Source organism: Coenobita brevimanus, chromosome 18 (assembly GCF_032717465.1).
Source record: "Coenobita brevimanus isolate Jiangsu-jjx chromosome 18, ASM3271746v2, whole genome shotgun sequence".
NCBI classification, from domain to species: domain Eukaryota; kingdom Metazoa; phylum Arthropoda; class Malacostraca; order Decapoda; family Coenobitidae; genus Coenobita; species Coenobita brevimanus.
Window position 1 is genome coordinate 40,512,666 of NC_136971.1, and position 15,691 is coordinate 40,528,356.

Genomic DNA, 15,691 nt, shown 5'->3' on the forward strand with positions numbered 1-15,691 from the left:
CCCTGTATAGAGTCAACAACTGTGCAGGTGCAAAGAAGGTACGAGGTCGGCTTAGCACACCTAATCTCTTGGAAGCAAATTTTACCAGAGATGTAATATGATCTTTCGAAGAAAAGTCCCGAGTGAATGAAATCCCAAGCATGTTCAAGGATGATGCAGGATTGAGCTGGATATTATTAAACACTAGTGGGTACGCCTGTAGAAGATTTTGTCAGGTTGATAGGTGTAAAAACTGAGTCTTAGATGCATTAACAACAAGATTATCTTTACCCCAGTCAGAGATAAGAGCCAAGTCAGACATTAGGTGTGCCACAGCACACGTGGCGTCACAAGAATACTACGCCTGAGAGGAAAACTCTGATTTCATATTTGTATTTATCATCAAAAAGTACAGCCATTTAGAGCAGCCATCAATTGCCTTGGACAAAATTGATGTTATTATTATTTTCAGGATTTGCCAAGACTGATATGGAGGAGAAACAGAAGACAGTTGTAGTACTGAGTTTGAACGAGGTGAAGATGGATGACAGAGAAGTTGAACAAGGTGACAGAAGTTGAACGAGGTGGAGCAAAGATGTGGCCAACGCGTATGAAACCTGATGTAGCTGCTGCCATCATACGTGTACTTGACATCCTGCAAGGTGATGTAGCTGCTGCCATCATACGTGTACTTGACATCCTGCAAGGTGATGTAGCTGCTGCCATCATACGTGTACTTGACATCCTCCAAGGTGATGTAGCTGCTGCCATCATACGTGTACTTGACATCCTCCAAGGTGATGTAGCTGCTGCCATCATACGTGTACTTGACATCCTCCAAGGTGATGCAGCTGCTGCCATCATACGTGTACTTGACATCCTCCAAGGTGATGTAGCTGCTGCCATCATACGTGTACTTGACATCCTCCAAGGTGAGACTTAACTTTCTCTTTGACACATTGCTAAATAGGACTCTTGTTACCTCAAAACCCAAGTTCATTTTATGGGCAAAAAATTGAGTACAGTTGGTATAATGACGACAAGTTTATCTATCTGTCTGTTAATCTGTTGCCAGATGCCTTAATCCTGTAAGGGGTGGCCACAAACAAAGTGCCTTCATGTCGCCCTATCCCCTGCCATGTCACTGCCCTCCCCCCAGCTCACACCCCAAACAAATTGCCTCCATGTCACCCTATCCCCTGCCATTTCGCTGCCCTCCCCCCAGGTCAATAAAAAGATGGTGGTGTAATTTAGCCGTGCTTCTTGGCCTGTACTGTATACCTGTGGGTGAATGTCTTTTCCGTGATAATTGTGTAGTTACCAAGTGTTTAGCTACATTTGACTGATGCAAGTACCTGCCAGGGTTGATGACAGCCAAGCATGTACTGTACTTTGGTGTAGAAGTGGACTGACTTAGCATTACTACTGAATGCACACACTTTGTATTGTTTATAAAGGCTCCACCAGCAATGCCTCAGCCTTGGCCACCTAATGGCGCCTCTACACGCTGCTCAATCTCTGGCAGCCTTCCTATTCACTCCCTTACCCCTGATGTCACACTGTCAGTACTGTATCATTTATAAAGGCTCCAACCTGCTTCAGTGCATCTGTCTTGGTCACCTAATGGCGGCTCTCCACCCAGCTCGATCTCTGGCAGCCTCCCTATGGACCTTTACCCCTGATGTCACACTCTCAGTATTTATCATTTATAAAGGCTCTAACCTGCTTCAATGCGTCTACCTTGGGCACCTGATGGTGGCTCTCAATGTAGCTCGATCTCTGGCAGCCTCTTTATTCAGTCCTTTATCCCTGAGGTCACATTCCCAGTACTAATATTATTGATACAGGCTCCAACATGCATGCGCTGGTCTTGGTCACCTAATAGTGGATTTCCTGCACGCTACTCGATCTCTGGCAGCCTCGCTATTCAGTCCTTTATCCCTGAGGTCACACTCTCAGTACTGTATTACTGATATAGGCTCCAACATGCATGCGTTGGTCTTGATCACCTAATGGCCACTTTCCACGCTGCTCGATCTCTGGCAGCCTCCCTATTCAGTCCCTTATCCCTGCCACATTTTTATTCAGGTTTTAACACTCTTAGCCAATTTAAGGTAAAATATGATAAGTAAAAAAGAAGCAGTAGGTTAAATAGCTACAGAAGATGTGCTAGGAACCTCTTAAACTAGACTCATTTTACTCTAACCTAGCCTAAAATTGGCAGCTGCGTAGCGGCTGTAAACATGATTGGTTTTGGGGGTGTGCAGAGAAGGAATGCAGTGCCAGGAGACGTGACACTCGCACAGGTGAAGAGCACTGTGAAGCGGCTGACAAATGGGAAAGCAGCTGGGGTTGATGAGGTGTATGCAGAGATGCTTAAGTGTAGTGGAGAGAGTGGAATGATGTGCTTGTTGGAGATATGTAAGAAGGCATGGATGAGTGAAACTGTGCCAACAGAGTGGAAAAAGGCTGTGATTGTACCCCTGTACAAAAATAAAGGTGAGCGAAGTGAGTGCAAGAATTATCGTGGCATAAGCTTACTGAGTGTGGTAGGGAAGGTATATGGAAGAATTATTATAGAGAAAGTAAGAGAGATATCAAAAGTCCTTGTGAGTGATGAACAGGGTGGAAGGAGACGTGTGGATCAAAGATTTGCAGTGAGACAGATAGAGAAGGCTTGTGAGAAGGATTAAAAGGTGTTTATGGCATTCTAGGATATGAAAAAAGCATACAACAAAGTAGACAGAGAAGCATTGTGGAAGGTTTTGTGCATGTATGGTGTAGATGGTAAGCTGCTAGGTGCTGTTAAGAGTTTTATGATGGTGGTGAGGAGTGTTTAAGGGTAAATGGGCATCTAAGTGAATGGTTCACGATCGGTGTGGGTGTGCGACAAGGATATGTGATATACCCATGGTTGTTAAATATATATATATATATATATATATATATATAAGATGAAATAGAACGAGCGGAATTAAACAAGCTTATCAACAAAAGACAAAGAGAAGAAAAAAGAAAGTGAAACATGGATCAGATCAAAGAAACCATCAAAAAAGGAAAAAGTCTGAAACAGGTCCGAAGTAAAATGGCACTTGGAAAGCAACAAATTACATCACTGAAAGACAAAAACGGTGAAGCCATTAAATGCAGAGATATGATGCTGAAGAAAGTTGAAGAATTTTACAAAGAACTGTATGCATCAAAGACAGTAGTACCAATAGCTAACTTTTCTGTTGACACAAGTGAAATACCTGAGGTAACACCAGACGAAGTAAATATATCTCTTAAAAATATGAAAAGAGGGAAGGCTCCGGGAGAAGATGGAATAGTAACAGATTTACTGTTGGATGCAGGAGCAGAAGTACAAAATAGGCTTGCTCACTTATTTACCCACTGTGTAAAACAGAAGAAAATTCCCCAAACATGGTGTAATGCAATTGTTATTTTACTCTACAACAAAGGTGACTCAAAAGATCTTAGTAACTATCGACCCATTAGCTTGCTATCAGTCATTTACAAACTTTTCACTAAAGTCCTTACAAACAGAATAGCTATAAATTTGGAGGAAAACCAATCTCGTGAACAGGCAGGATTCCGAAACGGGTATTCGACCACTGATCATCTACACACAATGAATCAGCTAATTGAGAAAACTATAGAATATAATAAACCACTGTGCTTAGGTTTTGTTGATTACGAAAAGGCTTTCGACTCAATGGAGCACATAGCAATTATAAATTCATTGCGAGAACAAGGAGTGAATGAGAACATTGTAAAACTGCTCGAAAACATATATAAAGAGGGAACTGCTACAGTTAAATTACATAAGGACTCGGAAAAAATTATGATTGAGAAAGGCGTGCGTCAGGGAGATACAATTTCACCAAAGTTATTTACAGCATGCCTAGAAAGTATTTTCAGAAAGTAGACTAGGAAAACAAAGGAGTGAACATTGATGGAGAAAAGCTAAACCATTTAAGATTTGCAGATGACACTGTCCTAATCTCAGAAAAAGCAGAGATGTTGCAAGAAATGTTAAATGACCTGAACAGAGAAAGTCTCAAAGTAGGGCTAAAGATGAACCGGAGTAAAACTAAAGTAATGTTTAATCCTCAAACACCAAAGAGCGTCATCAGAATAAGTGGAGAAATTCTTGAAGAAGTTGAGGAGTACAATTACCTGGGACAAATACTAAAATTAACGAAAGATAATGATAGCGAAATAAAAAGACGCATTACAATTGGATGGAAAGCTTTCGGTAAACATAGAGACATTATGAAAAATAGCTTGCCAGTTTGTATGAAACGAAAAGTATATAACGAATGTATAATTCCAGCTATGACGTATGGTTGTGAGACCTGGAAACTGACAAAATCGATGGAAAATAAATTAATTCGTTCTCAGAGAGCAATGGAAAAGTCAATGTTGGGAATATCTTTAAGAGACAGGAAAAGATCAAAAAGAACAGAAATGAAGGTGGGCAGGTCATGTAGCAAGAACAAGGGATAATCGATGGAGCAAGAGGCTGACTGACTGGACACCAAGAGATGGTAAGTGTAGCAGAAAAAGGCCAGACAGGAGGTGGAGAGATGAGATAGAGAAATTTGCAGGAAAAAGGTGGCACAGATTGGCTTAGTCAAGGAATTCGTGGAGAAGGTTGGGGGAGGCCTTTGTTCAGCAGTGGACTTGTAATGGCTGATGATGATGATGATGATGATGATGATGATGATATATATATATATATATATATATATATATATATATATATATATATATATATATATATATATATATATATATATATGGATGGGGTGATGAGAGAAGTAAAAACAAAGTAATGGAGAGGGATGGCGTTGGTAATGAATGGTGATGGATGGAATATCTCATATTTATTGTATGCGGATGATGCAGTACTGCTTGCAAGTACCGGACAAGAACTTGGTAGGCTAGTGCTGAGTTCTGCTGATGTCTGTGAGTGTCGTGCCTTGAGAATAAATGTACAGAAGAGTAAAGTGATGGTTATTGAGAGAGAAGGTGACTCCCAGTGTGATGTCACAGTGAATGGAGAGAGACTGGAATTGGTGAGAGAGTTCAAATACCTGGGTACAGTGATAGAAAAGAGGAAAATGTGCAAAAGAAGTGGAAAGTAGAGTAACACAAGGAAGGAAAGTAGCTGGTGCAATGAAGGCCTTGATAAGAAACAGAGGCTTGAGTGTTGCAGCTGCACGAGGCTTACATGAAGAAGTGTTAGTGCCAACTTTAACATATGGATGTGAGACTGTGGCGTGGCATGTAAATGAAAAGTCAAGAGTGAGAGCAGTGGAGATGGGACTGCTAAGGAATGTATGTGGAGTACAGAGGGTGGGTAAGATACGAAATAATGTGATTCATGGAAGTTGCGGAGTGAGGAAGTCTGTGGGCACCAGAATCGAAGAGAGTGTACTGAGATGGTATGGGCATGTGGAGAGAATGGATAACAATAGAGTGGTGAAAAAGGTACTGTATATCTGAGCGAATTTGAAGAAGGGAGGAGGCAAGGTAGGTCAAGGAGAAGGTGGAGAGATATGGTGGATGAGTGTGTGAGGAAGAGAGGTTTGGAAGTCGTTGAGGCTAGGGACTGACAAGAGATCGAGCTGGCTGGATGAATGTTGTGAGGAGAAGTGCATGATCAGGGTTTTGGTAACTTTTTTAACGTGGCAGCGTCCGGATTGACTCAATCCGATATGTTTACATGAAGCTACAGAACGTAGTGAATGTTTTGGGGGGTATCAGATGGAGCCGGGATTCTCGGGGCCTGAATGATGAGCAAATGGAAGCGTGGCCCATTGGTCTGAGCAAATTTGGGCTGTCTGGAGACTGCTACTCCTCACCCTGCCCTAAGGTGGGAAAGGAGGTCCCAATGACGATGATGATGACAATGGTGGAGGATGATGCTAGCCACAAAGAAGTGCTGTGGAAAGGATATAGAGCCATAGTACTGTCTTTTTATGATGCTAGTCACAAAGAAGTGCTATGGAAACGATGTAAAGCCATAGTATTGTCTTTTTATGATGCTAGTCACAAAGAAGTGCTATGGAAAGGATGTAGAGCCATAGTATTGTCTTTTTATGATGCTAGTCTGAAAGAAGTGCTATGGAAAGGATGTAGAGCCATAGTATTGTCTTTTTATGATGCTGGTCACAAAGAAGTGCTATGGAAAGGATGTAGAGTCATAGTATTGTCTTTTTATGATGCTATATTGTCACAAAAGGAAGTGCTATGGAAAGGATGTAGGGCCATAGCATTGTCTCATTCTGCCACTGAACTAAGAAACAAGCTGAAAAACTGTGAAAATCTTGGTCAAGTTAGAGTGAAAAGAGTATAGTAATATTGGTAGTATCCAATGTTTGGTTACCTACTGCCAGACGTCTTGATCCCGTAAGGGGTGGCCACAAACAAATCACTATCTTCTCCCTGCCTGCCGCCATTGCACGGCCCTCCCCCCAGCTCACACCCCCTCTCTCATATACCTCTATACCCCATCCCTCCACCTCATCCTCAGCCTCTCCCCCTGCACCTCACTCACATACTCTCCTCGTTAGTCTCTCACAAACTGATTTATATTCTGAGGCTATGGCAATATATTGACGCTGAAAATGGTTGGAGTAAAGACGCTGAAAGAGGTGAAGACATGGCCGATAATGAGAAGTTGAACGAGGAGCAAAGGTGTGGACAACGAGTGGCAAACAGCTTGATGTAACTGCTGTCGTCAGCGGTGTAAGTCAGCCTTCAAGGTAAGACCAACTTTCTTTTTACTATAATTGACACGTTGCTTTGAAAAGAAGCTTTATCACCTCAAAACCCAAGTTAATTTAAGGGTGAACAATGGAGATAGTATATGACAAGCCTTTCCTGGCCCCATAAAGTTGGTCTGAGGTGCTGGGCTGGAGTCTTCCTCTAATTTGCCTCAACATAACCAGTTCTGGATTACTTAGTCAAAAGGATCAAAGCAAATGACTCCAGACTTGTACAAAAAATACCCACCGAGGTTGTTCAGTTCCCACTGAGGTTGTTCAGTTCCCACTGAGGTTGTTCAGTGCCCACTGAGGTTGTTCAGTGCCCACTGAGGTTGTTCAGTGCCCACTGAGGTTGTTCAGTGCCCACTGAGGTTGTTCAGTGCCCACTGAGGTTGTTCAGTCCCCACTGAGGTTGTTCATGGTACAGCTGATGCTTTGTGTACACTGATAGGTTGTTGTGGGATCAGCCCCAGTCTTTCTGGTCAGACCCATCAACCACAGGCAAGTAACCATCCCTGCAGGGTTATCACATGCAGTGTATGGTGCTCACTTGTGGCTGACAGTGCCCCATCACAGCCAGACACTGGGAAAATTGTGGTTTGGTTTATGGGTGGATGCCACATTTGCATTTCCATCCATTCAAGCAGCACTGTAGCTGGCTGCACCTAACCCTATGGTGTGGTTATATGGTGTTGTCAATGATTTACTGGGTTACAAGGAACGGTAGATGAGGCCATTATTGTCAGCATTATAGACTTGACCAATAGCGAGGCCCTCCTCAATCGTGCCTAACAGAATCTGATGAAACTCCTCCTCCCCCTCCTCACTAGTGTCCACAGCTTCGCCACTGGATGTACGATTTGTAAGGCCATGTTGAAGCTTGACCCTGAACAACCAACCTTCAGATGCCTTGAAGTCAGGGACATTGTGAAGGTGGGCAAACTTCCCAGCAGTGCCTTTTAACTCAGTCCCACGCACTTGCACGCCTGCAGCCCGTTGCTGGCAGTACCAGGTTAATGTTGAATGGTTGACACTGGCATGCTGGGGATCCCCATAGCCTTCCATTTGGCACTGTGTCTGTTGCTCTTGCCAAAGTCTGCCGTGTACTGGGTCAGTTTGTTATGGGATTTCCTGATGTCATGCAGGGTTCAGCAGACCAGGTCATACTATTTAAGATGCGGGAAGTCGACCATCCTGCATCAATCTTACCGAGGATCTCTTGCCTCTTCTGCAGAGTCATCACTACCTCTTCCTTTTCTGTGGTGGAGGGACCATCATCACACACCCTAGGAAGGCGCATGCAAGGAACAGCAAGGCCTGAAGTAGGTAGGGAATAACCACAAAAGCCACCGCTTGTGCTGCCATAGTAACCATACGAGAGGAGCTGTTCACTACAAGGTTGATGTGTGGGAAGTGGGAACAGCCCAGGGGGTCCCTAGCAGACACTGGGTGAACTACTGAGCCAGACAGCGTGGTGCCACTGGGCTAATCCCGTCCAGCCAAACAAAAATGTTCTTGCAGCCAAAATTTTCACCGGATTGCAAGTATTTTATCTGGATAAAATGGAAAAATGTACATATAATGGTTTAATACAGCCAGATAACAGCATCTGGGTTATGAATCGTAAAGATGATGGACATCCAGATGAATGGGGCATTACTGTATAAATAATGTGAATGAGGTCACAACCAGTAACTGCTTTGAACTACAAAATGACACTGCCATTAAAAACTATTGTGATGAAACTCAGTGATAAACAATGCAAACACTGAAGCATTTCAAGTCTACTCCTAATGAAGAACAAACAGGATGTTATGTAAACACTGCAAACACTGAAGCATTTCAAGTCTACTCCTAATGAAGAACAAACAGGATGTTATGTAAACACTGCAAACACTGAAGCATTTCAAGTCTACTGATGCTGAAGAACAAACAGGATGTTATGTAAACACTGCAAACACTGAAGCATTTCAAGTCTACTGATGCTGAAGAACAAACAGGATGTTATGTAAACACTGCAAACACTGAAGCATTTCAAGTCTACTCCTAATGAAGAACAAACAGGATGTTATGTAAACACTGCAAACACTGAAGCATTTCAAGTCTACTGATGCTGAAGAACAAACAGGATGTTATGTAAACACTGCAAACACTGAAGCATTTCAAGTCTACTGATGCTGAAGAACAAACAGGATGTTATGTAAACACTGCAAACACTGAAGCATTTCAAGTCTACTGATGCTGAAGAACAAACAGGATGTTATGTAAACACTGCAAACACTGAAGCATTTCAAGTCTACTGATGCTGAAGAACAAACAGGATGTTATGTAAACACTGCAAACACTGAAGCATTTCAAGTCTACTGATGCTGAAGAACAAACAGGATGTTATGTAAACACTGCAAACACTGAAGCATTTCAAGTCTACTGATGCTGAAGAACAAACAGGATGTTATGTAAACACTGCAAACACTGAAGCATTTCAAGTCTACTGATGCTGAAGAACAAACAGGATGTTATGTAAACATTGCAAACACGGAAGCATTTCAAGTCTACTGATGCTGAAGAACAAACAGGTGAAATGCATTAAGGAAGAAGAGTTTGGTGATGACATAAACACTGGTGAAGAAAAGTTGAATGGAGTAGAAAAGCAATGATGAGGGAGTGAGTCAGTGGTTTGACGTGCATAGGAAACATGCAGCTGGACACAGTATAACACAGGAGGGTATATGAAGCTGATTTGGAGTAAGACTCAAACAGGTGAGAGAGTTGATGGTACATGTCACAGTGGTGGAGTTACCTGTAGTGTGTGGGTGTGGGGGGGTGGCGGCTGATCCTGAAGGCAGTGCATGTATATCTGGTCATTTTCTAGGGTTATCCTGGAGGACCGGATGCCACCTTGGTTTTCTTGGACGACAAATACCAGACCATCCTCCACCAGCGTCTTGATGCGCTGACTCATTTCCAGGAGGTTCTCAACCTGTGGGTAGTAGCATATATGTGGACAGCATCGATGCCCAGTCCCTAGTAATCTGATGGGTAGACATAGTGTTTAGTCACAGGTGGGGTGTAGACATTGTGTTTTAGTCATAAGTGGGGTGTAGGCATAGTGTTTTAGGCATAGGTGGGGTGTAGACATAGTGTTTTAGTCACAGGTGGGGTGCAGACATAGTGTTTTAGTCATAGGTGGGGTGTAGACATAGTGTTTTAGGTACAGGTGGGATGTAGACTTAGATTACTGTGTTTTAGTCATAGGTGGGGTGAACACTTGTCATTTGGGGACAGTATACTATTTTTTTTTTTTCCAGACTTATTTTCGATGATTTTCTGATTTTATTTTTGAGTTTTAGTGAATTATAAACTGCTTTCAGGCTTAGTTTGGCTTGTTTTAAAGCTATTTGGGGGTTTAGGTGAACTACAAACTTGTTTCTGAACTCATTTTGTGGGTTTTGTACATGGTTGGGGGGATCCTTGAGTTCCCAAATGCATTCCTATACTTCTGTTTTAACATCCCAGTTAACCAATACCCCAGCTCAGCAATAGGTGTAGTGAGTTGGGACAGTACTGTAGTGGGTAACTTACTGTTATTTGCTGTGGCATCTTTGTGATGGTGTTGATCTTGTCCATGATGGTGGAGGCCGGGTCTGGGTGTGGTGGAAGGGAGGGGGTGTGTGTGGCATCAGTCTGCACTGCCAGTGCATCCAGGGCCGTCTTGATGGCCTCACGCACCTGTTCGTACTAACACAAACATTAGTGCTGGAGGCTCTGCCAACTATGTGCTAATGTACACTTCACACATCACAAGTTTATATGTCAGTGTAAGTGTGCTCATGTTACTACAGAAGCCTGGTGGTACAAGTAGAAGGGACTGGCTGCCTACCTTCATGCTAGTGGTGACAATGTTAATATCAGGGAACTGTTCTTGGCAGTTCTGCCTCCAGTCTTCAACCTCCACACTGCATTGGTCAGCGTAGTCAATGGCTGTGTCAGCCTTCTGTGCTGTGTTGGCATTCTGCAGACACTCCAGTCTGGCCTCCAGCTGCTTCACTCCTTCCTCTCCTTGTTGCTTCATGGCCACCACTCTGGCCACCTCCTCCTCTATCAGTGTCACAACCGAGGCCATGTTGTGTGTGAATTCCTCCGCCTTTTTTATCAGCTGGAGGCTTTGTTCCTTCTGGTCAGCCAGCCAGGTCAGGTACTGGTCCAGCTGGGATTGAGTGTTTTGGGAGCCTGTAACCTTGCTCCTTATGCTGTTCTTTTGCTCCCCCAGCAGGGACTGAAGCTTCTTGCTCATCCCACTGGGCCTCTTCCGGGTTGTGCCACCTCTTGTTTTGACTGACATTTGTTTTTTTGCTGCAGGTTTTACACTTGGCTTTCCACCAGCTGCTCCTGCTGCCTGTGCCAGCTGTACATTCTTAAGCTTTTTGACAAAAGCCTCCATTGCATAGCTTACTGGGAAATTATCCAGGGAGGTGGCGGAGTGGCTGGCACGGCATTCAGGGCAGGTCAGCTGGTTGGCTGTGGTCAGTTGTAAGATGCAGGACGAACAAAAGGTGTGGCCACACGGCAGAGTGCGTGGCCGACGCTCACTCTCATCATAGGTGATGTAGCACACATTGCACTCCTCAGGATTGTCCTGTGCAACAACAATAACATTGATTGCTTACATGTAGCACATGATGGACATTGCTGACCTTACAACCTAAAAGGCAGTTTTAATATTCATAACTCACTGATGCTAAGAAAGAAAGCAATAACATGAGCTTTATATAACTGACGTCCATACTGTACAGTCGGCCTAAGAAGTGACAGTGGAGTATCCAGTCAGTGATAATGGATAATACTCCTCTTATATCTTTGCAAGATGACACCTATTATGTAAAATTGTAATTGAAAACAATGTGAAATACAAGATAGGTATCAGGTAGTACCAAGGGAAGACCATATAGAGGCATGAGAAGAGAACAAGAGATCAGGACAAGATGGACATACGTCCCCAACCATCACGCACCCCTCTTCCCCACAACAGAATCAACTAGAGGTACTGTACAATACATCACACTGCTGCATTACCCTCCACCTGGACCAGCACTCAACGGAATTGGGGCAGGATCTGTGTGCCAGCAGACTCCGTAAGTAGGACTACGACGATGCCCACTGTGTTTGTCAGGGGAAAGACGCCCACCATGCTCCCTCCCCCTACTGCTTTCTGTAGGACTGTGACGACGCCCACTGTGCTCGTCAGGGAAAGGACGCCTTATAGTGAGTCCTGGGGTACACTCATTACAACCAGCGCCCCTAAGTCACCAGTCAATGTCAGACTCCTGAAGGAGGAAAGACCGCAGGCAGCCCCTGTCGGACTCCTGACGAAGGTGAGACTGCAGACACAGACAAAGAAGGACGCCCCCAGAACTCCCTGCTGAGACCTCCTTAGACAAGCTGGCACACCGTCCCCCACGAAGGGCAGGTGCAAGGAAGCCCCAGCCCCGAGGGCCGACACACTGACGGAGGTCCCTCCAATGAAAGGCCTCCCTCTACACCACCCAGCAGCCCTCACCCGACGATCAAGAGTAAACTAGTGGTACCACGCCCCTTCAGAGAGTGCACACCTGACGAGACACCTCCCACACCTGGGGGCCACTAGTCCCAGACTCAGATGCTTATACTTCATATAGTGTGGGTAATCTATCACATTGTATTGTGTCAAGTCACTGTATTCTTTGTGAGTAATATACGTGTAAGACTGGTTAGCCTGTGGTTTTAAGCCCTGTTCCTTTGGTTGCATGCTCTGGACCCGGTCTTAGAAAGAACCCAATATTGGACCCACATACTCAGAGAGAAAGAAGTTGAACTCTGAGTATGTGGCATAAAAATAAGTGAATGAAAAAGTGCTTATGCATTTCAGAATTGTAGGAAACAGTTTGTTAGTTACGATAATAAGAAATCCTAAACGGAACTAACTGAAATTTCAGAACTATCGCTCAAGGACAGGCAGGAATAAGTTGCGGGATTTAAGTCTACTGTGGTAGTAAGCAATTATTTCTGGTATCGTAAGACTGAAAAGAAAAGGCCTTCAATAAACAATGAAGATCTGTTATTTTTATTTGAGATATTTACCATTAGACTATTGGTGAATAGTTAAAAGTTATTTATTTCCGTTTTTGTTGTCTCCATGGATGACGACAGAAAGTGGGAATGCGGAGTAAGTTAGTAGGCGATGTTAAATGGCTCGATCAACAAGCACAAATGAAGACAACTTTTACTGACAGACGTGCAGCTCTTACATTGCATTTGGCCACTTTTCCACTAAGAAAAATCTGTGGAAGACTTAGTATAAGCTTGAAAACTATCACTTAATGAAATATAAAAGAACCTTGCCAATTTGCTGAGAGTCTGAGCTCCATGGAGGATGCAAATTGTTTCATAGTCTGTATTATCCTCGGTGCCTGAACAACGGGCAAGAGTAATCAAATGCAATAAAAACAGCAGTGAGTTCCACACTTCCAACTCAGTATTTTCAAGTAGACAAGACACAGCAGTTAATTTAAAAAGAAAAGTATTCTAGATTTAAAAGATGGAACAAGTATGCACTTTTGCATTGCACAAATTTGTAAGCCCATGTTCTAGTCCTCTTTACTGCCTAGTGTCAGAGAAAAAGATATAATCTGTCATACCTATAGTCGCAGCACATGACTCTGAGGTTGTCAGTATCGTACCCTGGCAACCTACCAGTCAGAAGTGCATCCAATTTCGTATCATATTATACCCAAATCATATTATTATGCACGAATATATTATACATGAATATTATTATACACGAACATATTATACACGAATCACATGCGTCTCATATTATACACGAAATTGGATGCACTGTTGAGGGGTAGGTTGCCACGGCATGATGATAACATCCTCAGAGTCACACGCCACGACTATAATAATTTTGTATCAATAGGGTTGTATATAATTACATTTATTATATGCTAGGGGAGGCAAGGAATAAGAGGCAGAAAAGATCTTGCTGCAGCTTTGGGTAGGGTAACCTTGCTAAGAATAATATTTGTGGCATCCTTATTGTTCCTTTGTCATCACCATTGCATTTGAAAAGCAAGTAGTGTATTGCATTCACTAGAATTTTCCTAGGTTGGCCTTCGAAACTAGATAATCAGTTTATGAAATCCTGGGACATACACATGAGCACGGGGATATGCTGTGCACCACGCGCCGAGCAATACATTACATATTCAAATCAGGAAAACATATGTTACAGGTTAGCTTCTAATACATCATTGCCTCATGTTATTCATTTCTCATAATTATTAGCGTGATATACTATTTTTTTTCTTTTCTATATGACGTGATGAAGTACAGAAATTTTTACCTTGAATTCAGTAAGTTTTCACGGAAAGCATGGCAGTACAGAGTGTCTGAAGCAATCTGAAACTCTGTCATCACTTCTTGGGGCGACTGTACAAGTGGTGGTCTAATAACAGTATGGTGAACATGCCATAACAGAATATGCTATTGTACTGTAACATGTACAGTAACACTAATATTAATAGTGAGAGACAGTACAGTAGTGAATATTGATCTTTTTATCCACAAACTGTATGTCCAACAACATATGAATTAAGAACCTTTGTACACAAGTCCTGAATGTGACAACCTCCTTTGTATAGTACAGCATAGTGTGTGTGTGTGTGTGTGTGTGTGTGTGTGTGTGTGTGTGTGTGTGTGTGTGTGTGTGTGTGTGTGTGTGTGTGTGTGTGTGTGTGTGTGTGCTTCTCACTGCCTCAAATACACAAAGCACAAGCCATGTACTGTCAGCAGGGTAACACTGTTGTTGTTGAAAGATTCCCTGCACATATAGTGCAGGCCGGGCCATACATTAGCCCGGTCAGTGGTGTATGGGCTGATTAAAAACAGTAAGTGGGGAGGACAGGACCTGGGGATTGACCAGCACACACGTCCTGTCTCCTGACTGGCTTTGCGGTGTGTGTGTGCAGGGTAACAGTGTACTCACCATATTTGTAGTAGTGGCACTGTTGACTCTGTAGTGACTGGTGACCTGAAAAAATATAACAAGTGTCAATTCTTCAATTAGTTTAAGTTAGTCATTATAAGTTCCATCCCTGTATTAAGGCCTTCACTACCATCACCTTATATATTGTGCTTGCAATCACATGGTTATATATTGTGCTTGCAATCACAAGGTTATATATTGTGGTTGCAATCACATGGTTATATATTGTGGTTGCAATCACATGGTTATATATTGTGGTTGCAATCACATGGTTATATACTGTGGTTGCAATCACAGGGTTATAATATAACCCTGTGATTGCAACCACAATATATAACCTTGTGATTGCAATCACAGTATATAACCCTGTGATTGCAACCACAATATAATATATTGTGGTTGCAATCACAGGGTTTTGGTGGTTACAGGGCAGCAGCTGAGTGTGTACGAGGTAAGCAAAGATAATATAACCTACCACGATTTTTTGGTCTTTTTTTTTTTTTCAATAATATCATTTAAAAAAAACATATGCGTAAAAACAGACGGCATTGTATTGAACACAAACACCAGTTAATATTGTGTGTGTGTGTGTGTGTGTGTGTGTGTGTGTCAGCATGCTTCCTGTGTGTACATGTGTGTGTATGCAGATGTACACACGGGAATGTATTGATTAGCAGAGTCCTTCGTTGTCTGGGAATGTGTTCATTTGTACTGAGGTGTGCTGTGTTGTGATGTGTTGTAACACGTGTATTGTCTTGTGTTTATTTGTGCCGTGTTGCAGTGTGTTGTGGTGTAGTGTGTTGTGCTGCATTGTGATGTGGTTTGCTGTGTTGTGTTGTAATATGTTGTATTGTGTTAATTTCTGCTGTGTTGTGGTGTGCTGTGTTGCACATTGTTGTGGTGTAGTATGGTG